The sequence below is a fragment of the Panthera onca genome, chromosome X (genome assembly GCF_046562875.1).
Source record: "Panthera onca isolate mPanOnc1 chromosome X, mPanOnc1 haplotype 2, whole genome shotgun sequence".
Taxonomy (NCBI): Eukaryota; Metazoa; Chordata; class Mammalia; order Carnivora; family Felidae; genus Panthera; species Panthera onca.
The window spans coordinates 81,847,841-81,860,554 of record NC_138357.1 but is presented as its reverse complement, the minus strand read 5'-3'; the positions used below and the strand labels follow the sequence as shown (position 1 = coordinate 81,860,554).

General features: G+C 36.0%; 1 protein-coding gene across 4 annotated transcripts in view; it reads right to left on the bottom strand.

Annotated features, from left to right (window-relative positions):
- The window catches only part of PFKFB1 (6-phosphofructo-2-kinase/fructose-2,6-biphosphatase 1), a 111,745-nt gene that overhangs the window by 51,256 nt on the left and 47,775 nt on the right, over window positions 1-12,714 (bottom strand). The gene's annotated exons all lie outside the window — the stretch shown is intronic.

Sequence of the window (12,714 nt, the reverse complement as noted above, 5' to 3'; positions counted from 1 at the left end):
AATGATGAAGACAGTGTGGTATTGGCAGAAAACAGACACATAGACCAATGGAATAGAATAGGGACCCCAGAATTGGACCCACAAATGCAAGGCCAACATGCATGCCATTTGACAAAGCAGGAGAGAGTATCCAATGGAAAAAAGACAGTCTCTTTACCAAATGGTGCTGGGAGAACTGGACAGAAACATGCAGAAGAATGAAACCAGACCACTTTCTTACACCATACACAAAAATAAACTCAAAATGGATGAAGGACCTGAATGTGAGACAGGAAAGCATCAAAACCCTAGAGGAGAAAGCAGGAAAAAAACCTCTCTGACCTCAGCCGCAGCAATTTCTTACTCAACACAACCCCAAAGGCAAGGGAATTAAAAGCAAAACTGAAATATTGGGACCTCATCAGGATAAAAAGTTTCTGCACTGCAAAGGAAACAACCAACAAAACTAAAAGGCAACTGAAGGGAGGGTGGGTGATGGGTATTAAGGAAGGCACCTTTTGGGATGAGCACTGGGTATTGTATGGAAACCAATTTGACAATAAATTTCATATTAATAATAAATAAATAAATAAATAAATATAAAAGGCAACTGAAGGAGTGGGAAAAGATATTTGCAAGTGACACATTAGATAAAGGGCTAGTATCTAAAATCTATAAAAAACTCACCAAACTCCACACCTGAAAAACAAATGATCCAGTGAAGAAATGGGCAGAAGACATGAATAGACACTTTTCCAAAGAAGACATCCAGATGGCCAACAGACACATGAAAAGATGCTTAACGTCACTCCTTCTCAAAGAAATACACATCTTTTGTAGCAACGTGGATGGAACTGGAGAGTGTGATGCTAAGTGAAATAAGCCATACAGAGAAAGACAGATACCATATGGTTTCACTCTTATGTGGATCCTGAGAAACTTAACAGAAACCCATGGGGGAGGGGAAGGAAAAAAAAAGAGGTTAGAGTGGGAGAGAGCCAAAGCATAAGAGACTGTTAAAAACTGAGAACATTGATGGGGGGTGGGAGGGAGGGGAGGGTGGGTGATGGGTATTGAGGAGGGCACCTTTTGGGTTGAGCACTGGGTGTTGTATGGAAATCAATTTGACAATAAATTTCATATATTAAAAAATAAAAAAAAATTTAAAAAAATTAAAAAAAATAAAAAAAAAAGAAATACACATCAAAACTACAATGAGATATCATCTCATGCCAGTCAGAGTGGCTAAAATGAACAAATCAGGAGACTATAGGTGCTGGCAAGGATGTGGAGAAATGGGAACCCTCTTGCACTTCTGTTGGCAATGCAAACTGGTGCAGCTACTCTGGAAAACAGTGTGGAGGTTCCTCAAAAAAATTAAAAGTAGAACTACCTTATGACCCAGCAATAACACTGATAGGAATGTACCCAAAGGATACAGGAGTGCTGATGCATAGGGGCACTTGTACCCCAATGTTTATAGCAGCACTTTCAACAATAGCCAAATTATGGAAAGAGTCTAAATGAACATCAACTGACGAATGGATAAAGAAGGTGTGGATTATATATACAATGGAATACTATTTGGCAATGAGAAAGAATGAAATCTGGCCATTTGTGGCAACGTGGGTGGACCTGGAGGGTATTATGCTAAGTGAAATAAGCCAGGCAGAGAAAGACGGATACCATATTTTTTCACTCATATGTGAATCTGGAAAAACTTAACAGAAGACCATGTGGGAGGGGAAGGGTGAAAAATAGTTACAGAGGTAGAGGAAGGCAAACTCTAAGAGACTATTAAGGACTGAGAACAAACTAAGGGTAGATGGGTGTGAGGGAGAGGAGAAAGTGGGTGATGGGCAGGGAGGAGGGCACTTGGGATGAGCACTGGGTGTTGTATGGAAGCCAATTTTACAATAAATTATATTTTTTTAAAAAGTGCTGCAAACAGCTAACCCTTAATCTGTATAAACAGTTAAACATCTGCAGGGAGCAACAAAGTCCAGGTATTTGCTTATTTTTCATAGATCCTACTGCTCAACATACACTCATAAGTAGACTCAGCTAAAACTTTTTAATAAATTGCTAACGTGGTTGTGGGCTGGTATGAGAATGTGAAGCCCCTGGGGGCTGAAGACATAGGTGGTTTTGCATCCTCTTGCAGACTTCCTCTACGAATTCCACCAGGTGCTGACAGGGAAGACAGAACAATCCTGAGATGTCCTATAGTTCTGGTTTGGGGAGTAAAACAGAATAGCAGCTATTGCTGAAATTGTGCCCAGACCATTCTCCTTTTATATCCTATGAAACAAAAGCTTTAGTCTTCACAGAGAAAGACAATGCAACTGTAACTTGAGAGTGGTAGTGGAAATTAACTGCAGCTGACAGAGGGAGTAGCCAACACTACTGAAACTCTGCCCAGACCAATCTACTCCATCTCCCCTAAAGCAAATAAACCTTAATGTGAAGGAAGAAGGGTGATGTGCTGGGCCTACCACTGTAGTTAGAGAAGAGGCAGGAACACATGGGAAGGTCACACCTCCAAGACTGAGGATAAGCATGCCTAAGACTGAGGCTTAATCAGACTAACATGAAATGTCATTAGTCACTTATTCCCTACTACCAGGGTAAAAAAAAAAAAGTAGAATAATAGATTACATCTTCACACAAATAGAAGATTCACCTTCATACAAAGACAAATTGTCTCCAGAGAGAAGCAGAAAGGGAAGAATCAAGGCAAGAAAGAAATAGTCTGAAGAGAAAAATAAATCATCAGGACCAGATTCAGGTATAATACACATATTGGAATTATCAGGCAGGGAATTTAAAATAGCTATGATTGATAAATTTAGAAAAAACTTTATTGGAAAAGGTAGACAACATGAAAGATCAGATAATTTCAGTATATGGATGAAAAGTATAAGAAGGAATCAAAGGAAAATCAAGAGAAAAAAAACTACAGTAATAGATCTGAAGAATATCTTCAATGTGTTCATAAGTGAACTTAACATAGCTGAGGAATCAATGAACTTGAGGATATATTACTAGAAATTAAACACATTAAAATGCAGAGAGAAAAATTAGTAAAAAAAAAAAAAAAAAAAGAAAAAAGAATAAAACATCCAAAAATTTTGGGAAAGTATCAAATAGTGTAATATATATGTATATATTAAATATATGCAATATATAATTAGAATGACAAAAGGAGAAGAGGGAGATAATGGGAAAGAAGAAATATTTGAAGAAAAAATTGTAAAAAATTTCTAAAATTGAGTTATTGATACCAAACCACAGATCCAAGTATCTCAGACAACACCAAGCAGAGTAAATAAATTTTAAAAAGAACCACACCACACCCAGATGTATCAAATTCAAATTGTAGAAAATCAGACAAAAATAAAATATTGAAGGAGGCCAGGAAAAAGGAGTGGCAGAAACACCTTACCTACAGAAGAACAAGGAGAAGAATTATGCTAGACTTCTTGTCAGATGCCACAAAAACAAAAAGACAGTGGAATAAAAATTTTAAACTATTGAAAGCAAACAACAGTGACAACACCACAAACCCTGCCAACCCAGAATTCTAAATTCAGCAAAAATGTCCTTCAAAAATAAAGGCAAAGTAAATGCTTGTATTTCAGACATACAAAAACAGAAAATTCATCACAGGCAGAACTGACTTATAAGAAATATTAAAGAACAATATTTAGAAAGAAAGGATATGATATAGGTCAAGAAACTGGATTTACATAATTAAAGAAGAGCATTGGAAAAGGAATAAATGAAAGCAATATATACCTTTTATTTTACATATTCTTAATTGTTCTAAAAGATAATTGTTTTAAAAATTGTTAATGCTTATTTATTTTTGAGAGAGAGAGAGAGACGCAGAGCATGAATGGGGGAAGGGCAGAGAGGGAGGGAGACAGAATCTGAAGCAGGTTCCAGCCTCTTAGCTGTCAGCACAGAGCCCAATGTGGGACTCAAACCCACAAACCATGAGGTCATGACCTGAGCCAAAGTTGGATGCTTGACTGACTGAGCCACCCAGGTGCCCCCAAAAGATAACTGCTTAAAGCAATACTAGTAATAATGTATTGGGTGTTTATAACATATATGAAAATTAAATAAGTACAACAATGACACAAAGAAAGTGAAGAAGATTCTGGGAATATTCTGTTATAAGGTGCTTGTTCTACATGTAAAACAATATAGTGTTATTTGAAGGTGAACCCAAATTACTTTAAAATATACATTGTAAACCCTAGGGGAACCACTAAAAAGTTAAAAGAAGAGAGATAAATAAATAAATAAATAAATAAATAAAATGGAATCATAAAAATTCTCAAATCAGATGAGAAAAAGCCAAAACAAAATATTAAAAAAGAAGCAAAGAGGTCTGGGAAGATGGTGGTGGAATACGAAGACTCTAGGCTTGCATTTCTTTGTGAATGCTACTAGATAACTATCAAATCATCCTAAATGACCCAACAATAAACCTAAAGACTGGCAGAACAAACTCCACAACTAAAGGTAGAGAAGAGGTCACACCAAAGAAGGTAGGAGGTGTGGAGACATAGTTTGGTAGAGAAACGGATCATGGCTACCATGGTGGGGAAGGAGCTGAAGCGGTAGAAAAGGGTAAGAGACAGACTAGCACACTGAGAAGCCCATGGGGAATACAAGCCACCATAGAAATTGGCTTGGAGAGCAAGACAGGATGAATTTTGTGAGTTCTTGCAACCACCTGGGTTTAAAGTCTAGAGATTTAAAGGTCAGGAGGCTTTGGCTCTGGGAAAGCACAGAGGGCATTGGGGCTGTTCTTGGAGAGAAGCAGGGCAGGTAACGTGTGGACATACAACATGGAAACAGCAATATGAAGAGTACCTGGGGTACACAGTGGGGGAGGATATCTGCATATCTTGTAGTGTGTCAGCATTCAGGGAAAGACCCCTCTGGTAACAAAGGGCAGGCACCATTTTCCTCCCCAGCTTTTCAGTTTAAACACAAGGTCACTTGCAGGAACCAATTAGACTATACTTGACACAAAACTTGCTTACACCAAGCCCCAACCCACCCCCCCCCCATGCTGTGGTGGAACCACCCTTCTCAGTCATGCTTGCTTCAGTCCCACTGCAGTGGGCTCCTTCCCCTAGAAGACCAGCTTAAAGCCCTGTCCATACTGCATCTATCAAACCAGGAGTTTTTCAGGACCTTGGTTTTAGTAGCAGTGGTGAAAGGTCTTATTTCACAAGGAGACCAGAGCACATCTAGTTAAAACTTGTCACATTCAGGTAAGGATCACATATTGCCCACAACAGACAAAAAGAGCCTCTGCAGATGACTGGCCTGAGGGTAGAGCACCCAGGACACAATGGCAGAGCACTTGCAGCATACATTAGAGACACCCCCTGAAGCACTAAGCCATGGGGTACTATACTACACTACAGAGCACTACAGGACATCTTCTTCATAAGACCATTACCCTCAAGAACAGGAGAAGTAGCTGACTTTCCTAAGACATTGAAACATGCATAAAGACTTAGAAAAAATGAGAGGACAGAGAAATCTATCCCAAATGAAGGAACTGTATAAGGCCATGTTGTATTTAAACTGCTGAGTGGGAAAAAAACTGCAGCCAAGATACTCTACCCAGCAAGGCTACCAACATTGGAAGGAGAGATAAAAAGTTTCTCAGACAAACAAAAACTAAAGGAGTTACTGATCACTAAACCAGCCAGCAAGAAATATTAAAGGGGACTCTTTGAGTGGACAGGAAGAACTATAAATGAGAATATGAAGATAGGAAGCACAAAAGCAGTGATAATTAATGTTTCTGTTAAAAAAATCAGTCAAGGAACCCACAAAATAAAAGGTTGTCAAATATGACACCATATACCTAAAACGTGGGAAGGAGTGGAATAAAGAATCAGTTCAAATTTAAATGACCATCAAATTAATACAGATTGCGATATACAGAAGATGTTATGTACAAGATAATTGTTTTTTTTAATATATGAAATTTATTGTCAAATTGGTTTCCATACAACACCCAGTGCTCATCCCAAAAGATGCCCTCATCAATGTCCATCACCTACCCTCCCCTTCCTCCCACCCCCCATCAACCCTCAGTTCTCAGTTTTTAAGAGTCTCTTATGGTTTGGCTCTCTCCCACTCTAACCTCTTTTTTTGTACAAGATAATTGTAACAATGAATCAAAAACCACTAATAGGTATGCAAAGTATAAAGAGAAAGGAATATAAATGTACCACTAAGAAAAAACAGCATATCATAAAAGAGAGAAAGAATAGTAAGAGAACTTCAGAAACAACCACAAAACAAGTAATAAAATGCCAATAGATACATATATATCAATAATTAGTTTGAATATAAATGGACTAAACATTCCAATCAAGACACAGGGTGATAGAATTGATTAAAAAGCAAGACTCACCTATATGCTGCCTACAGGAGATTCATTTTTAGACTAAAAGACACCTGCAGATTAAAACTGGGAATATGGAAAAAAATATTTATCATGCAAATGGATATTAAAAGAAATCCAGAGGAACAATAATAATGTCAGACAAAGTAGATTTTAAAACAAAGACTGTCAGAAGAGACAAAAACAGACTCTGTCTATATAATCATAATGGGGACAATCCAACAAGAAGATATAACAATTGTAAATATTTATGCACCCAATATGAGGGAACCCAAATAAATAAAACAGATAACAAGTATAAAGGAACTAACTGGTAGTGATACAATAGTAGTAGGGGATTGTAACATCCCACTTACATCAACGGACAGATTATCTAAACAGAAAATCAACAAGAAAACTATGACTTTCAATGGCACACTGGACAAAATGGACTTAACCAATATATTCAGAACATTCCATCCTTAAACAGAAGAATACACATTTTTTTCAAGTACACATGAAACATCCAGAATAGATCACATATTAGACCACAAAATCAGTCTCTACAAATTAAAAAAAAAAATCAAAGTCATACCATGAATCTTTTCTGACCACAACGTTATGAAGTTAGAAATAAACCACACACACACACACACACACACACACACACACACACACACACAAATTGGGAAAGATCATAAATACATGGACATTTGATAACATGCTACTAAACAACTAATGGGTAAAATAAGAAATCAAAACAGAAACCAAAAAGCACGTGGAAACCATTGAAAATGAAAACAAATGGTCCAAAACATTTTCGATTAAGGTAAAGCTGTTCAAAGTGTGAAGTTTATAGCAATACAGGTCTACCTCAAAAAGAAAGAGAAATCTGAAATAAACAGCCCAACCTCACACCTAAAGTAACTAGAAAAAGAAAAACAAACAAGGGGAACCTGGCTGACTCAATCGGTAGAGCATGTGACTATATTGGGGACATGAGTGCGAGCCCCATGTTAGGGGCAGAGATTATTTAATAAATAAAAGTTTAAATTTTTTTAATTTAATTTAATTTTTTAAAAAATTTTAATGTTTATTTCTGAAAGAGAGAGAGACAGAGTGCTAGTGGGAGAGGGGAAGAGAAAGAGGGAGAGAGACACAGAATCTGAAGCAGCTCCAGGCTCTGAGCTGTCAGCACAGAGCCCAACGTGGGGGTTTGAACCCATGAACTGTGAGATAATAACCTGAGCTAAAGTCAGACGCTGAACTGACTGAGCCACCCAGGCACCCCTAAAAACTTTTGAAAAATGAAAATATCTTTAAAAAAAGAAAAAGATAAACAAACCTTAAAATAGCAGAAGGAAGGAAATAATAAAGATTAGAGCAAAAATAAATGGTACAGAAACTAAATAAACAATAGAACAGATCATTAAAAATAGGAGCTGGTTCCCTAAAAAAAATCAATAACATTGATAAACCTGTTGCTAGACTTATCAAGAAACAAAGAGAAAGGACTCAGATGAATAAAATTACAAATGTAAGTGCTAAATAACCAACACAACAGAAATACAATCATAAAAGAATCTTATGTAAAATTATATGCCAACAAATGGGACAATCTAGAAAAAATTGATAAATTCCAAGAAACATATAACCTACTAAAGCCGAAACAGAAAAAAAATAGAAAATTTTCATAGACTTATTACCACCAAAGAGATTGAATCAGGAATCAAAAACCTCCCCACAAAAATCCAGTACCAGACATCTTCACAGGTGAATTTTACCAAACATTGAAGAAGAGTTAATACCTATTCTTCTCAAACTATTGCAAACAGAAGAGGAAAGAAAACTTCCAAATTCATTCTATGAGGTTAGAATTACCCTGATACCAAAACCATATAAAGACATCACAAAAAAAGAGTACTAAAGACCCATATCTCTGATTAACATAGATGCAACAATCCTCAACTAAATACTAACAAACTGAATCCAACAATGCATTAAAAAAGCATTTGCCATGATCAAGTGGGATTTATTCCTGGTATGCAGAAGTGGTTATGTGGGGAAATAGGTTCTACTTACACAAATGGGTTAGAAAAAAGCTTAGGGCAGAAAGCCGCCACCATGAGGCGAAAGCACCCAAGGTTAGCTAGCAAGATATTGTAATGGGATCACGAGTAACTTGTTATATCACCTGCAGGAACTTACTTTCTGGTGCCAATATACTATTGTGCTTTGATCACAAGCTCCACTTTCCCCCCAAACCCTTTGCTTCTTACACACACAAGTTAATGATTACTATCTGATTTCTTCACGTTCATGTGTAAGATCTTGAGTGCTCAAAATACAGAGATGAAGCCCCTGTTCAGGGCTCTTGTCTCCTCACGGACATTAGCCTCTCTTGTATTCAGTTATGTGTCCACTCTCTTGCTGGACAAGAGAGAACTCCAAACTCATAGTCTGTGACATGGTTCAATATTCAAAAACCAATCAACATGATACATCATACCAGTTAAGAGAAAGGATAAAAACCATATGATCATTTCAATAGATGCAGAAAAAGTATTTGTCAAAGTACATCTATTCATAATAAAAAGCCCTAAATAAAGTAGGTTGAAAGTGAACACACCTCAACATAATGAAGGCCATATATGAAAAACCCACAAAGAGCATCATACTCAATAGGGAAAAAACAGGGCTTTCCCCCTAAAGTCACGAACAAGACAAGGTTGTACACCCTCACCACTTTTTTTGAACATAGTAGTGGAAGTCCTAGCCACAGCAATTAGACAATGAAAAGAAATAAATGGTATCCAAATTGGTAAGAAAGAAGTAAAACTTCACTATTTGCAGATAACATGATACTATATATAGAAAACCCAAAAGACTCCATCAAAAAATGACTAGAACTGATAAACAAGTTTAGTAAAGTCACAACATACAAAAACAATAAACAGAAATTGGTTGCATTTGTATACACAATAAGGAAGCAGCAAAAAAAAAAATTAAGAAAACAGTCCCATTTACAATTGCACCCAAAATAATAAGATATCTAGGAATAAACCTAACAAAAGAAGTTAAAGACCTGTACTCTGAAAAATAAAAAACAATGACAAAATAAGTGGAAGAGGACATAAAGAAATGGAAAGACAGGGACACCTCTGTGGCCCAGTCGGTTGAGTGTCTTGCTCTTAATTTTGGCTCAGGTCACAATCCCAAGGTGATGGGATTGAGCCCCATGTTAGACTCCACACTGATTGTGGTACCTACTTAAGATTTTCTCTCCCAAACCCTCAGCCCCAATTCCCCACTCACACACTCCCTAAAAATAATTTAAAAAAAGAAATGGAAAGACATTCCATGCTCATTGATTGGAAGAACAAATATTGTTAAAATGTCCATAATACCCAAAGCAATCTACACATTTAATTCAATCACTATCAAAATACAAATAGCATTTTTCACAGAATTAGAAGGAAAAAAGTCCTAAAATGTCTATGGAACCACAAAAGACCCCAAAGAGCCAAAGCAACTTTGAAAAAGAAAATCAAAGCTGGAGGCATCACAATTCTGTACTTCAAGTTATATTACAAAGCTGTAGTCATTAAAACAGTATGATAGTGGAACAATAATAGATACAGAGATCAATGGAACAGAATAGAAAACCCAGAAGTAAACCCATAATTTTATGGTCCATTAATCTTTGACAAAGCAGGAGAGAATATCCAATGGGAAAAAAGTCTCTTCAACAAAAGATATTGGGGAAACTGGTCTGCTACATGCAAAAAAAATGATACTTGACCACTGTCTTACACCATACACAAAGATAAATTCATACCAGCATAAAAATCTAAATGTGAGACCTGAAACTATAAAAATACTAGAATCGCACACAAGCAGTGAGGTCTCTGACATCAACCATAGCAATATTTTTCTAAATATGTCTTTTGAGACAAGGGAAATAAAAGCAAAAATGAACTATTGGGACTTCATCAAGATCAAAAGCATTTGCACAGCAAAGGAAACAATAACCAAAACTAAAAGGCAGCCTACAGTACAAATGAAGATATTTGCAAATGACATATCTGATAAAGGGTTAGTATCCCAAATCTATAAAGAATTTATCAAATCCAACATCCAAAAAACAAATAACCAAATGAAGAAATGGGCAAAAGATATGAATAGACACTTTTGCAAAGAAGACATACAGATGGCTAACAAACACATGAAAAGATGCTCAACATTACTCATTATCAGGAAAATGCAAGTCAAAATCATATTGAGATACCACCTCACACCTAAAATGGACAACTCAGGAAACAACAGATATTGACAAGGATGCACAGAAAGGGGATCCCTTGTGCACTGCTGGTAGGAATGCAAACTGATGCAGCCACTCTGCAAATTAGTATGGAGGTTCTTCAAAAAATTAAAATTAGAACTACTCCATGACCCAGCAATTGTACTACTAGGTATTTATGCAAAGGATATAAAAATGCAGACTCTAAGAAGCACGTGCACCCCAGTGTTTATAGCAATGCTATCTACAATAGCCAGAGTATGGAAAGAGTCCAAATGTCAATCAACTGATGAATGGATAAAGAAGATGTGGTGTATATACATACAATGGAGTATTACTTGGTGATCAAAAGGAATGAAATCTTGCCATTTACAACTACATGGATGGAACTAGAGTGTATTATGCTAAGTGAAATAAGTCAGTCAGAGAAAGACAAATATATGATATCACTCATATGTGGAATTTAAGAAACAAAATAGATGAACATAGGGGAAGGGGAGAAAAATAAGATAAAAACAGAGAGGGTGGCAAACCATAAAGACTCTTAAATACAGAGAACAAACTGAGGGTTGCTGGAGGGGTGTTGGTTGGGGGGATGGGCTAAATGGGTGATAGGTATTAAGGAGGGCACTTGTTAGGGTGAGCACTGGATATTTTATGTAAGTGACGAATCATTGACTTCTACTCCTGAAATAATTATTAGACTATATGTTAACTACCTGGATTTAAATAAAATTTAAAAATTAAAAAAAAATCAGTTAAGAAATGGGCAGAAGACATGAATAGACACTATTTCCAAAGAAGACGCCCTGATGGCTTACAGACACATGAAAAGATGCTCAACATCACTCTACATCAAGGCAATACAAATCAAAACCACGATGAGATACCACCCTACACCTGTCAGAATGGTTAAAATTAATAACACAGGAAACAACAGGTGTTGGTTAGAATGTGGAGAAAGGGGAACCCCCTTGAACTGCTGGTGGGAATACAAACTGGTGCAGTCACTCTGGAGAACAGTATGGAGGTTCCTCAAAAAGTTAAAAATAGAACTACCCTATGATCCTGCAATTGCACTATTAGGTATTTACCTGAAGAATACAAAAATATAGATTCAAAGGGGTACATGCACCTCAATGTTTATAGCAGCATTATCAACAATAACCTAACTGTGGAAAGAGCCTAAATGTCCATCAACTGTTAAATGGATAAAGAAGAGATGGTGTGTGTGTGTGTGTGTGTGTGTGTATGTATATATATACATTACTAGTATGTATATATTATATTATATTATATTATATTATATTATATTATATTATATATATATTTATATATTATACATATATACATACACATCATATATTATATATATTGTATAACATATATAATATATTATATTATATATAATACACATTATATATTATAACATATGTATTATATATATATTATATATATTATATATATTATATATATACTCACACACATAGTCATCAAAAAGAATGAAATCTTTCCATTTGTACCAACATGAATGGAGCTAGAAAGTATTATACTAAGTGAAATAAGTCAGTCAGGGAAGACAAATTTCATATGATTTCACACATAAGTGGAATTCAAGAAACAAAGCAGATGAACCTATTAGAGAAAGAAAAACAAACCACGAGTCTCTTAATGATAGAGAACAAACTGAAGATTGATGGAAGGATGAGGTGGGAGATGGGCTAGACGGGTGATGGGTATTAAGGAGATCATTGTTATGATGAGCACTGGGTGTTGTATGTAAGTAATGAGTCACTGAATTCAACTGAAACCAATATTGTACTGTATGTTAACTAAGTACAATTTAAGTAAAAATTTCAAAAGAAAGAAAAAGAAAACAGAAAACAATGGAAAAAAAGGAACAAAGCAAGGATATCTACTTTCATCACTTGTATTCAATAGCACTAAAACTCCTAGTCAGTATTATAAGCCAAAAACAAACAAATAAAAGGTATACAGATTGTATACAGAT